General features: G+C 39.3%; 1 long non-coding RNA gene and 2 pseudogenes across 1 annotated transcript; 2 read left to right on the top strand and 1 right to left on the bottom strand.

Moving 5' to 3' along the window:
- Positions 1-1762: 1762 nt before the first annotated feature.
- On the top strand, positions 1763-5784 carry LOC109053764 (annotated as a pseudogene).
- Positions 5785-7762: 1978 nt separating this feature from the next.
- On the bottom strand, positions 7763-8605 carry LOC109053765. The gene is made up of 3 exons (XR_002011762.2): positions 8428-8605; positions 8178-8241; positions 7763-7933 (listed from the first exon to the last, which is right to left on the bottom strand). It is a non-coding gene; the product is annotated as an uncharacterized LOC109053765 (long non-coding RNA).
- A 695-nt stretch (positions 8606-9300) lies between these two features.
- Positions 9301-12357, top strand: LOC109053774 (annotated as a pseudogene).
- The last annotated feature ends 375 nt before the right edge of the window (positions 12358-12732 follow it).

Raw genomic sequence — 12732 nt, forward strand, 5'->3', positions numbered from 1 at the left:
GCCTCTCTGACAAAGAAAAAGTGGAAAAAGTGGAGTTTTTGGATGCCCCTATCGATCCAAAGGCCATGTTCGGCGCGACGGTAACAGCTATGCGTCTGCAATGTGACCTGTGGAAAAAAAGAGGGAGAAGCAATCGAGGTCTGTCTCCCAGAAAGCCGGCAGTTTTGTCCTTATCACCCAAGCCGTCCGAATTTCAGGCCTTCAGGTAGAGGAGGTCATTCGGATTATCAACCTTACCCCGTCCTGCTCCACCACAACAGCCGGGAAGTGCGGGCCTTCAGTCAAAGCCTGTTTCGTCGTGAAACTGAAAACAATCGTTCACAGCCGCTGCAGCGAAAACACCGGTCGGCGCCCCTCAGGGGAACATAAAGAGGCGGTCGACCTGAGACATCAGTTGGGCAACAAAAAGGGTTTGGAGACAGCACTCAGGGTTTCTCTGGCCCATCCCTGCAAAAAGATTCCTTTTTCTCCCTCCCACGGGGAAACGGAGAAGGAATTTAAGTGTGGAAAATGTTCGTGTGGGCAGTTCAAAGTCCAGTGTTTCGCAGGAAAATGGCCCATGCTCCCCTGGCAAAAGAATTATCTCCTCCTCCCACTTATGAGGTTTGCATCCCATCACAAATAAAGTTTTCACTCCCATCACAAATAAAGTTTTCTCTGTCGCATCCAAGCCAAGGGTTGAGGGCACAGAGTGGGATAAAGATAAAAAGATACCACAAAAAAGTAAAACAATCACAAAAAATAATGAATATAACTCCTTCAACGGAGCATTATTCCCCCCCTTCGCCACTAGAGGGTGCCACAGCACTCTGCTCAAGCGGAGAACTGGCGTGAATGCGCAGTTCATCCCTGCGTTTTAACCACAATAGACAGAGTATACAGACTTCAATTCGCTGTAAAACCTCCTGTGTTCAATGGAGTGGTAATTTCAGTGGCCCAAGGGTAAGCAGCTCAGGTTTTAGAGGAAGAAATATCCTCTTTAGTGAAAAAAGGAGTGATAAGAATGATTCCAACGGAGGAAAGCCAGACGGGCTTCTACTCCCATTATTTTGTGATTCCCAAACGAGTGGGAGGTCTCCGTCCCGTTTTAGATTTACGGGTCCTCAAAAAACACCTCAGAAAATACAAATTCAAAATGCTTTCGCTCAGAACTTTGTGTCAAAGTATTCGTCAAGTGATTGGTTCACCTCAGTGGACCTCCAGGAAACATATTTTCACATAGATATTTTTCCTGCTCACTGGAAATATCTGAGGTTTGCTTATCAGGGCACAGCATACAAGTATATGAGGATCCCCTTTGGCATGGCTTTGGCACCCAGGGTATTTACCAAATTTGTGGAAGTGGCTCTGACACCGTTAAGGAATGGAGGAGTCAGAGTTTCATCATATCTGGACGATCTGCTCATCTGCGCGCCGTCTCCGCATCAAGCAGAGAGCGATACACACACACTAGTGATGCATCTGGAGAGATTAGGTTTCAAGACAAACCAAACAAAGAGTTGTCTAATTCCTTCACAGGAAATAGTCTACTTGGGCCTCAGGTTGAATTCATTGAGGTTTCGAGCATTCCTATCAGAAGACTGCATCAAAGCATTTCTCCCCTGCCTCTCCCTCTTTCAACGAGAGAGTTTAGTCTCTTTCGGAATGTGTCTTTGACTAGTGGGTCTGATGGCCTCAGCAGTGTCAGTGGTTCCCCTGGGACTGTGGACAATGAAGGATTTACAGAACTGGACAACGTCACAGAACGCATGTTCCAGGAATAATGAACAGGGGAGGGGATTTACTGTCCAGAGGGAATCCTCTGTACGGGGAGTGGAGACTCCACCCCCAAGTTATGCTCATGGTGTGGCAGAGATTCGGCCAGGCCGCCGTAGATCTCTTCGCATCATGCGAAGATGCGCAATGTCCCCTGTTCTTTTCTCTGGTGGGCAACGATGCACCGTTGGGTGTGGATGCTCTTGCCCACGAGTGGCCAGACGTGTTACTTTACGCTTTCCCTCCATTGAGCCTGATTGAGCAGACACTACGAAGGGTTCGGGAACGAAAGCATGTAATGATTCTGATCGCGCCATACTGGCCGGGGAGACTTTGGGTTGCGGAGATTGCGCAACTGCTCTAAGGCCAGCCATGGCCGTTACCAGCACTCAGGGATCTCCTCTCACAAGCACAGGGGGGAAATATTTCACCCCCTCCCCTCAGAAACTAGCTCTCTGGGCCTGGCCCGTGAGAGGCTAAATCTGAATGCAGCTGGGTTACCTCCAAAAGTGATTGAGACAATTCAGAACGCGAGGGCTGCCTCAACGCGCTCTTTATATAAATCTCAAATGGAGGTGTGTTTGAGGGTTGGTGCGCAGATAGGAACAAAGTTCCTTTCCTGTGTTCAGTTTCGGATGTGCTGGTTTTTTACAGGACCTTCTGAATAAGGGCAGAGCCTTTTTTTTAACGGTTAAGGTTTATCTGTCCGCTATCTCGGCATGTCATGTGGGTATTAAACTCGGGTACTATTGGCCAGCACCCTCTCGTCGTCTGTTGATTTATGAGAGGTGCACGTCGGTTACTCCCAGTGTCGAAGCCACTGGTCCCGCCCTGGGACCTGTCTGTGGTTCTGAACGCCCTCTCAAAAGCCCCTTTTGAGCCCATTGATAAGATTGCCTTGAAGCTACTAGCTCTAAAGATGGCTCTGTTACTCGCTCTCACTACAGCAAAAAGGGTGAGTGAACTACATGCTTTATCAGTTCACTCCTCATGTATGATGTTCGCTCCGGGTGTTCAAAAAGTCACTTTTAGAACTAACCCGTTGTTTGTACCCAAAGTGTTTGATCACGCTGGTGCAGTTCAATCAGTGGACCTGCTAGCTTTTCATCCACCACCCTTTGCATCCCCAGAGGAGGAGAGGTTACACAGTTTAATGTCCTGTTTGTACTCTGCGTATAAACGTTCAGAGAACACGTACACTTCGTAAGAGCAATCAGCTGTTTGTCTCTTTGGGCTGACTCTTACAGAGGAAGACCTATCTCCCGTCAACGCCTTTTTCATTGGGTGGTGGAGGCTATCGTATTATGTTACAATAATTTGAATTTGGAGCCCCCAATAGGACTAAGAGCACACTCTACTAGAGGAATGGTTACTTCCTGGGCGCTGTTTAGAGGCATCTCTATTCGGGAAATTTGCGTGGCAGCCAACTGGTCTTCTCCGCACACAATTGCTCGTTTCTATAGACTGGATGTGACAGAGCCCTCTCTGGCCCATTCAGTTCTGAGAGTGAGTAGTCAGGTTGTATAATGCAATTTTACTAAAGGACGAGTTCCTCATATTATTCTGTTTTCACCTCCGTCAGGAGCTATGATTCAGATAATTACACAGCCTTTCTTAGTCTGCTTCGTCAGCATATCGGCAATACAGGAGTTGTCTATATCCCATAGTGAGATACCTCACTCATGTTATCAGAGAACCGGGGTTACGTAACCGACGACTCTTTGTTCTTGTCATAGGATAACTATTTGGTGTTTTTAAACCATGCAGGTGTGCGCGCGAGAGAGAGCCTATGGAATCAACAATAATCGAAAAAACATACTTTCAAACATACTGATAAACTAACGTTAAATATAAAAATACTGTATTTAAAACTGCTAGTTCATATATAGTCGTATGCAACTGTTATCCCGCGCGTCCTGTGACAAATTTTGCCACATCTGCGCATGTAAGTTTAGTCTAAATGTTTTTGCAAAATCAGTCAACGGTGAAAATCAATAGTAGATTTCATTTAAAGACCAACAGTTTAACACTAAATATTGGACATAAACTAACACTTTAAAATATAAAGTATTTAAAACAGGCAAGTTCATATAAGTTAAACTGAACAGATGCATCAGTCATACAGCACTCTGGACCGTGTGCCCCATGACAAGCCCGAAGCAACCCCAACAGAAACGAATGAGATGCATTCTAACATAACTGTGGCATTAAACTCAGTTAGTGAGGGCTGGTTTAAAATAGTGCACATATATAGGCCGTTCAGATTACTTGTGAAAGTGCAATGAAATACCTTATATCTGCAGACGATGTAGGCTAGATCTGTTTGTGGTCCTAATCCTCATTTGCATGCACGTGTGTGTGAAATGTGGTGCTAAAGTGAAATAGAGAGGCAATTTGATAGCGAATTATAATAGGCCGACAAATAAAAAGAATAATAATTATTATTATTATATATTATTATAATTATTATAATTTAATATGAGAATGAGCCAAATATCGTCTTGACTATCGACAAAGACATCTGGTATCGTCGATATCTCTGACTATCATCGATACATGATACTATCGTCTATCAGCACAACCCTATCATGTACACCTAGGATGCCTTGAGGGTGAGTAAAATGTGCCTATTTTCATTTTTTGGGTGAAACAAACCCTTTAATACTAATCGTACAAAATGTTTAGTAAAATAAGTAATATAAGTAAATTTATATAAAAATTCTAAATTGATTTTATAATGTACATTAATAAATATATTTACAAGTATTTTTATAAATATATTTATATATTTTGGGAACACTTTAAAATACTTTACCATTAGTTAATGTTATTTAATACATTAACATTTACTATCAATGAGCAATACATTTGTTACAGTATTTATTAATCTTTGATACAATTAATAAAAATTCTCTTGTTCATTGTTAATTCATGTTAGCTCAGTCTATTAAATAATGTTAAGAACAGAGTACTCTGGACTGCTAAGCCAGTGTTATAGGTTCAAACCCCAGAAGGGAAGTTCATGGATTTAAAACTATTATAATGAAGAAGACACATAACTCAGTTATGGAACCTCCAATCAAAGACAAAATGTCACTTTTGGTAAGAAAGTATTTGCGAAATGAAGAGGAATGATGTAATTGCTGTGTGGGAACCACCCATTGGACTATTCTGACAATGTTTTTCATACTTTTCTCTACCTTGACAGTGTAACTTACTTGGCAGTCTATGGGACAGACACAGGCCTCCAGGTTTTCATCCAAAATATCTTCAATTGTGTTCCGAAAATGAACAAATCATGGGGATAAATTATTAATGACAAAATTTTCATTTTGTGGTGGAGTATCCCATTAACAACATAGCCCTCAGCCCAAACTGTAAAACAATAGTGGGTCATGCTCCAAACAGAAATACAAATCCATTAAAGTATTCTGATAGTGCTATATTATAGTAGTCTTCTGAAGCCATACAGTGTCCTTGTGTGGTGAACAGGGTGAAAGTTGAAGTTGATTTTTATTGCAAACCTCTCTTTTTTTAATCTTTTGGTCAATCTATCTATTGCAGGTTCTTGCTAAGGTGTGTTCATGGGATCTTCCTCCTCCCCTGAGAGCTACCCTGAGTCTGGGAGTGGGCGAGTGTTGTGTCTTTCTAGTTTGGGATCTCTCTCACAAAACATGTTCGTTTCATACCATGTGTGTTTCAGAGTAGAACCGGCGTGTGTCTCGGCTGTGTGAGGTGCAGGTCAGCAGCTCCTGTGTGAACGTCTGTGGACTCAGTTTGCCTCTGACTCCTCTCCTCAGAGTGCTCAAACTGCAGGCCAGCCTCACGGAACTGCGCATCTCTGCCAACCCTCTGAACAATGACCTCCTTCCAGAACTGATGTCTGTGGCGGCCACTATGCCCAGACTGAGGATTTTTGACACATCAGCCAATCAGATCACTGGAGAAGGGCTCAAAAAAGCATCAGACACGTTTGAAACGAAGAGTCAAGCTGCTTTCCAGGCAAGTGTACTTTCATTCTTCCAGTAATATAAGATCATCTATTAGGGACAGACGTTACAGAAGTTTTCATATCAGTTATTGGCCATTATTAGTTTTTCGTATTGTATTTTTTTATTTAATGAAATCAGTCGATAAAAGATATTTAAAAGCTCATGTTTAAGGTAGGGCTGTCACGATATTAGATTTTTCATATAACGGTTATTGTGGCCATAAAAAATTCACGATATCGATATATCGTGATATCTATAGAAACCTTGGGTGGGTGCAGGGGGGATATCAGTCAAATTATTTTTTACTTTGTTTATTGAATTTTTCTTTTTCACCCAACGAACAAAAGGATACTGATAAACGCAGGGCACAAGACTCTGGCTTTCTCCGTCTTTTATGAAGCTCCTGTGAAATAACGAGAGAAAATACAGTATGATGAATAAGTTCAACAGTATGATGAATAAATATTAATGGTAACACTTTACTGTAAGATGTCTTTTTTTTTTTTTTTAAAGATTTATTTATGGGCTTTTTATGCCTTTATTGGAAAGGACAGTGTAGAGTAGACAGGAAAGTGTTTTTTTGGTGAAGAGAGAGGGGAGTGGGATCGGCAAAGGACCACGAGCCGGGACTCGAACCCAGGTCGCCGTCAGCGCAGTTGCGCTGTATATGTCGGCACACTAACCGCAAGGCTATTGGCGCCGACTAAGATGTCATTTGTTAACATTAATGTATTAACAAACATGAATGAACAATGAACAATACATTTATTACACATTTTATTAATCTTTGTTAATAAAAATAGAGTCATTCATTGTTCATGTTAGTTCACAGTGCATTAATGTTTACAAACACAACTTGTAATTTTAATAATGCATAAGTAAATGCTGAAATTAACATGAACTAAAATTAATAAATGCTGTGAAAATATTGTTAATTATTTATGTTATTTATATGTTAACTAATGTAACGTTAATTAACTAATGTTAACTAATGAACCTTATTGAAGAATGACCGCAGATGAGGCATTAAGTGCTTGGCACTGCGACCAACTTAACATTTTACATTTTACAAATACTAAAAAAGATGAGTAAAGAAAATGCGGTACTTATTAAAATAATCACCCTTTACTTAATTATATGAACACAGAAAACCACTGTTAACAGGTTAATATAACGTGTCCCATTATATGACTAGTAAAATAATGACAACTTACTGAGTGGCTGCACCTCTGTGTGTCTTCTTGTGTGACAGGTGTCAGTGTTAAGGCACAATACTGCCACCTGGGAGCTCAACCAGGTACTGGCGCTGGAGTTATTTACATGTGGGGTTATCATAAGAGAACTGTTCATTTAAAATATTGCGGTTATCGCTAATACTGGTATATTGTCACACATTAAATTAACATGATATAGTTAATTGTTGCTTTGAATATCACGGTTATCGTCAATACCGGTATATCGCGACACCCCAAGTTTAAGCTCTTTCCCCTATTTTTACATTAAGATTAACTTACCATCTTTAAAAACACTAATAACTTAGAACTTGCATAAATGTCATTTATAGCAAATTGCGATATGAAAGTTTCATACTGTGTGTATCATTAAGATTAACTATATATATATATATATATATATATATATATGTAACCCTACGGTGGTAGTTCTGCTTATAGGCAGGCTAAGAATCTATTGTAGGAGTTATCTAAATCTAGATTCGATGAGGAGGTTGGTTATGTACTAATCATATGGTCAAAAGACTCACAGATTCCATTCCAAAAGAAGCACAGGGCAATAGATTAAAGTTTGAATGTAGCTCTTATTCAAATTATTTTTCTTATTTCCTTGTTCAAAATTCAATATTTAGTTCAGTTCACATAGCATTAGTCCCACTGATGTTAACAAATCGGGCACCACTTTTGAAATCTCATGAAACAAAACAAAAGGGAGGGAAAATCCTTCAAAGAAAAAAAATTGTTACCCTTGAGTGCACTCAAATATTTTGAACTGTCCCAACCACCCCTTCAATACTCAGCATCCATATCAAACCACCAAATTGAACCGTTGCAGCGCTGTTAGTTGAGGCAGTGGACCAGGGAACCAGGCACCAGGGCAAACAGAGAGGAATCCAGCTTCGGTGGAAAGAACACCAGGGATCCGGGACCAGAAGAAGCCTAAAAAAAAACAGTCTACACAAAAATGTGAAGAAAATTAACTAATGTTCAACTAAATGTAATTTTTCCATCTTTTCATCATTTAAGAGTCCATAATATGTTCAATAATACAACTTAAAATTAAAATCAATCAAATGGAATTGGACAAACAAAAGTACAGTATAGCATAGTAACTCAAAATTGACATACTTGACTCAAACAAAATTATTTCCTTTCAAAATGTATTTTTCATTGTACCAAAATATACAACAAAATGTACCTGTGTGGTAACATCCACTGCTATTGTAGATAGCCAGACTGTTTTTTTAATCCACTGTAATCCACTGTAACGTTGAAATGTAAACTTTTTAGTCATTTCACCATTTTAGCTTCAAGCTAATCAACATAAAATGATAGGTTTCACTCAACGAGATAACTTCGTTTTACAACAGGTGTCGTCTAAATTTCAATGTAGTTCAACCTCGAGGATATATTTCGTTTTCTAAATCAATTTCAATCTTAATATTTACTTCTGCTCTGGCTCCCATTTTTCCAGGCTTTTTTCAAGGCAGGTCGAATGGCAGAAAACAGCAGACGAAGAACGTTTTATTGTGCACTGCCACCTAGTGGCGAACTAGATATTGCATTTTACCCTAGTTTTACGTGTTTGCATTAAAGGTCATTTCAGGACTTTATTGGGGCAAAATTGACAGGGGTTTATATATATATATATATATATATATATATATATATATATAGTCATGGCCAAAAATATCGGCACTCTTGGTAAATATGATCAAAGAAGGCTGTGGAAATGAATCTGATTTGTTAATCCTTTTGATCTTTTATTAAAAAAATTCTCAAAAATCTAACCTTTCATTGGATATTAAGAATTTAAAATGGGGGAAATATCATTATGAAATAAATGTTTTTCTCTAATACACATTGGCCACAATTAACGGCACCCTTTTCTTCAAAACATTTTGAAACCTTTATTTGGCAGTTTAACAGCTCTAAATTAGCTCTAAGGCACACCTGTGCAATAATCATGCTGTCTAATCAGCATCTTGATATGCCACACCTGTGAAGTGGACGGATTATCTCAGCAAAGGAGAAGTGCTCACTAACACAGACACAGACTCAGATTTGTGAACAATATTTGAGATAAATAGGCCTTTTGTGTACATAGAAAAAGTCTTAGATCTTGGAGTTCAGCTCATGAAAAATGGGGCCAAAAACAAAAGCGTTGCGTTTATAATTTTGTTCAGTGTGTGTGTATATATATATATATATATATAGAGAGAGAGAGAGAGAGAGAGAGAGAGAGAGAGAGAGAGCTAGCTAGCTGAGTTTTAACAAGCATATCTTAGTTTTGATCTCGTTAACTGCACGTTCACCCCAACATGCATGAGTCACCCAGTGGTGTGGTCACTGAGATAGATCTGCAGCTAATATAGATGTGTGAACAATGAATATCAGATAATTAAGACTCTCTTGTCAGTATGTGATCAGGAGTTTTGCCCCTCTCTGAGAAGAAATTAACTGCTTCCCTTTTTTACTTCAGTGGTTTCACGAGGAAAGCATTAATGGTCAAGTCTAAAAGAACAGATGTGAAATTCACACGTCATGAAATCAGATTACTGAGAACTTGTTGATCATCATCTTATGAAAAGAGTGCTGCATAATATACTTTGATAGCATGCATTGATAATATATATTTTATATAAATTTCCCCCCTCTCCTTTTATATCCACTTTTTTTCACTCTGTAATGTCTAGAGGAGTTGACTTTAAGCATGAATCCTCTGGGTGATGGCTGGACGCAGGCATTAGCGAGTCTTCTGTCCGCATGTCCCCTGCTCTCCACTCTGTCCCTGCAAGCTTGTGGCCTCTCTGCACGCTTCCTGCAGCAAACACCGTCTGTTCTTAGCCAACGCCATGGCCAGTACGTGCACCATCAGATGCATCTGATCTGACGTGACCTCTGTTTGACAACCGAATGAAATCATGCTGTTTCTGTACTGTCTGTTATTTATGCTCTCACAGGCACTGGAAATATGCGGTCAGTGTGCCTCTCCCATAATGCACTGGGCTCCACTGGTTTTGAGCTTGTGTTGAAGACGTTACCGATGCACTGTCTCACGCACCTTCAGCTCTCTGCAGTCTGTAGAGGTCCATCTGACCAGCCTGCCATGGAGATCCTCACTAAACTCCTGACACAAGTACACTTACTTCCCTCTAGTCCAGTTTAGACTTGCCAAACTTGAAAAGGAATTATCTATCAGTGTTTTTAAAATGTCAGTACATGACTGAACTTGTTTTTGTTTAATGCAACCTCTCCTCCTACCTGTCAGTCAGTTCCTCTTTCCAAATAATAAAAACAAGAATGTGTGCTTAAGATGTTTATTGTGGGCTTGTGGGCTGTTTTTGGCAATTAAGCTCCAGCCCTAAAGCCATTTAATCTCTGCTTTAAACCTACATCGTTCATCGCTATGTAAATAATATTGACTAAATGTTTGGGTTCCAGGGTGACTGTCCACTCACGCACTTAAATCTGGCTGGAAATGGCCTCACGGACCACAATGTCCTCTTGCTCATTAGGTGAATCATTCAACTCTCATCTTACTGTATTGAAACAACTTAATGCATCATTTATATTCTTATTTCAGTTTTCAGCCTATCGTATATATTATAGATATATTTTGGTTATTTTTAGGTGTCTTCCTGTTTGTCCCTCTCTTGTGTCTTTGAACTTGTCTGCTAACCCTTCAGTGACTTCAGTTGGCCTTCAAAGTCTCCTTAATGCCCTCATGGAGGCCCAACGACCTTTGACCCATCTCAGTTTTCAAGGTATTTTCTTTTCCTCCTGTAATAGTCAGGTTTAATCGCTTCTCAAACAGCTCTGATGCATTTCCTTTTGTATCCTGCCGGTGGTTTGGTTGTAGGCTGATAAGGGAAAGATTGTAGGTTCAAATCCCTAAATGGTGTTAAACTTAAGGGATATTTGGTACAGATGTGGAGATTGTCATTAATTGTTATTTTTTACGTCGTTCCAAGCTCTGTGCACAAAAAGTATTTTTTGAGCTTTATAACATTACGGTTGAACCGCTGATGTCACATGGATTATTTTATCGATCTCCTTGCTACGTTTCTGAGCCTTGATCATGTAAGGATCCTTGCTGTCTATGAGAGTCAGAGAGCTCTCAGAATACATCAAAAATATCTTAATTTTTGTTCCGAAGATGAACGAAGGTCTTAAAGGGTTTGTAACTACATAAGGGTGTGTAATGACAGACTTTTCAATTTTGGGTGAACTATTCATTTAAGCAAAGAGGTTTAAACTCAAAGGGAATTTGAGGGTACTTCACCTGTAATTAGTTTTACTGACAATTCAGACCTTGCTTTCTGGGCATCTGATCAAAAATGGGAGAAATTACTACTACGAGTATGATGTTATTCAGTTTTTGCTGCAAAAAGGCATTTCATGAAGTAGATATTAGATATCAAATTAACTGGAAGTGATGACAAATTTTTGACACTTGTGACACTTCAAGCTTATTTTTGTTATAAAGTTGCATGTAGTCACATCATAATCTTGCAGCATCAGTATCTCACAGAAAAAGCTGTTTGAGAAGCTAATTTGTGCAATGTTTGAATTGCTGTATGTGTCACCAACCATCTAAACAAACTGATAATGATCGCTGTATGTATTAATGTGACTTTTTACTGTGTCCTGTAATGGTTGAAGTTCCTCTCGTTCTTCATGACAGGCTGTCAGGTGTCAGGACCTCTGGGTGATGTTTGTTTGGAAAGTCTGTCTGATCACATCAGAGACCTGTGTTTGTGCTCCCAGAGTCTGAATAAACTAGACCAGGATGCACTGCAGCAGAGCTGGAGATCAGAACCCATGCATGTGTTTTCTCGCAACTTCAAATGCATGCTGAGCATCACCGCAGCTTCACAGTAAACTCTTTCCGGCAGTAGCATTAGTCTAATGGACAAATTCTTGAAAACATCTGTCTGTAAATATTGTCTAATTGTATCATGTGTGCTGTCATTATGTATTTTTTTATTGTAATTATTTTTATGGACATGTATATTTGTTTCTACTTGACTCAAACCCATTTTATTCTATTTAGTGCAATTTCTTTTTTGCTGATTTTTTGCTAAATGTAAGAAATTATGAGTTTGAAATGGGTAAGGGATATTAATATGTGCTGTGGTGCTTATGGACCAAGAAACGGACCAATAAATATTAACTCAGACATCCTCTGTTTGTAAAAGTATCTCCAAAAATTGGAAGAGCAAAAACATGTCACAAAACATGAGTTGCATGCATTTATTGTGCCGTAATTTAAAGAAAAAGAGAGTATACAGTAAAAAAAAACTGGTATACAAAAGTGCAGTTATCACACCATTAGCTCTAGTGCACTTAATGTTAGCTCAGTTTTCCCAGCTAAAGCAAACACTCAAGGGCTTTTCACTCTTGAAACCATTAACTCTGGATCAACAGGATCCTGGGTTATCTTGCTTCACATCACACATTGCTCATAATGTACCAGGGGCTAACAATTAAAAGTGGTTATTCATATGCTGACGTTTCATACTGTACATTCCTGAACCCTGAGTTTTTTGTTTGCTTTTTTTTGTGCTTTTTTTGCATATTCGTAGGGACAGTGGACTAACAGATTGTGACTTGTTTACATAATGGCTCTTGCGTCGCTCATCTTCATATTATATGTTGCCAACTATGCTGTTTCTTTTTTCTCTATATGGAGTTTTTGGACTGTAAAGGTAAGAAAGAGACTGTCTCTTTATCACTCAAATTTTAGCACA

Source organism: Cyprinus carpio, chromosome B17, assembly GCF_018340385.1.
Source record: "Cyprinus carpio isolate SPL01 chromosome B17, ASM1834038v1, whole genome shotgun sequence".
Taxonomy (NCBI): domain Eukaryota; kingdom Metazoa; phylum Chordata; class Actinopteri; order Cypriniformes; family Cyprinidae; genus Cyprinus; species Cyprinus carpio.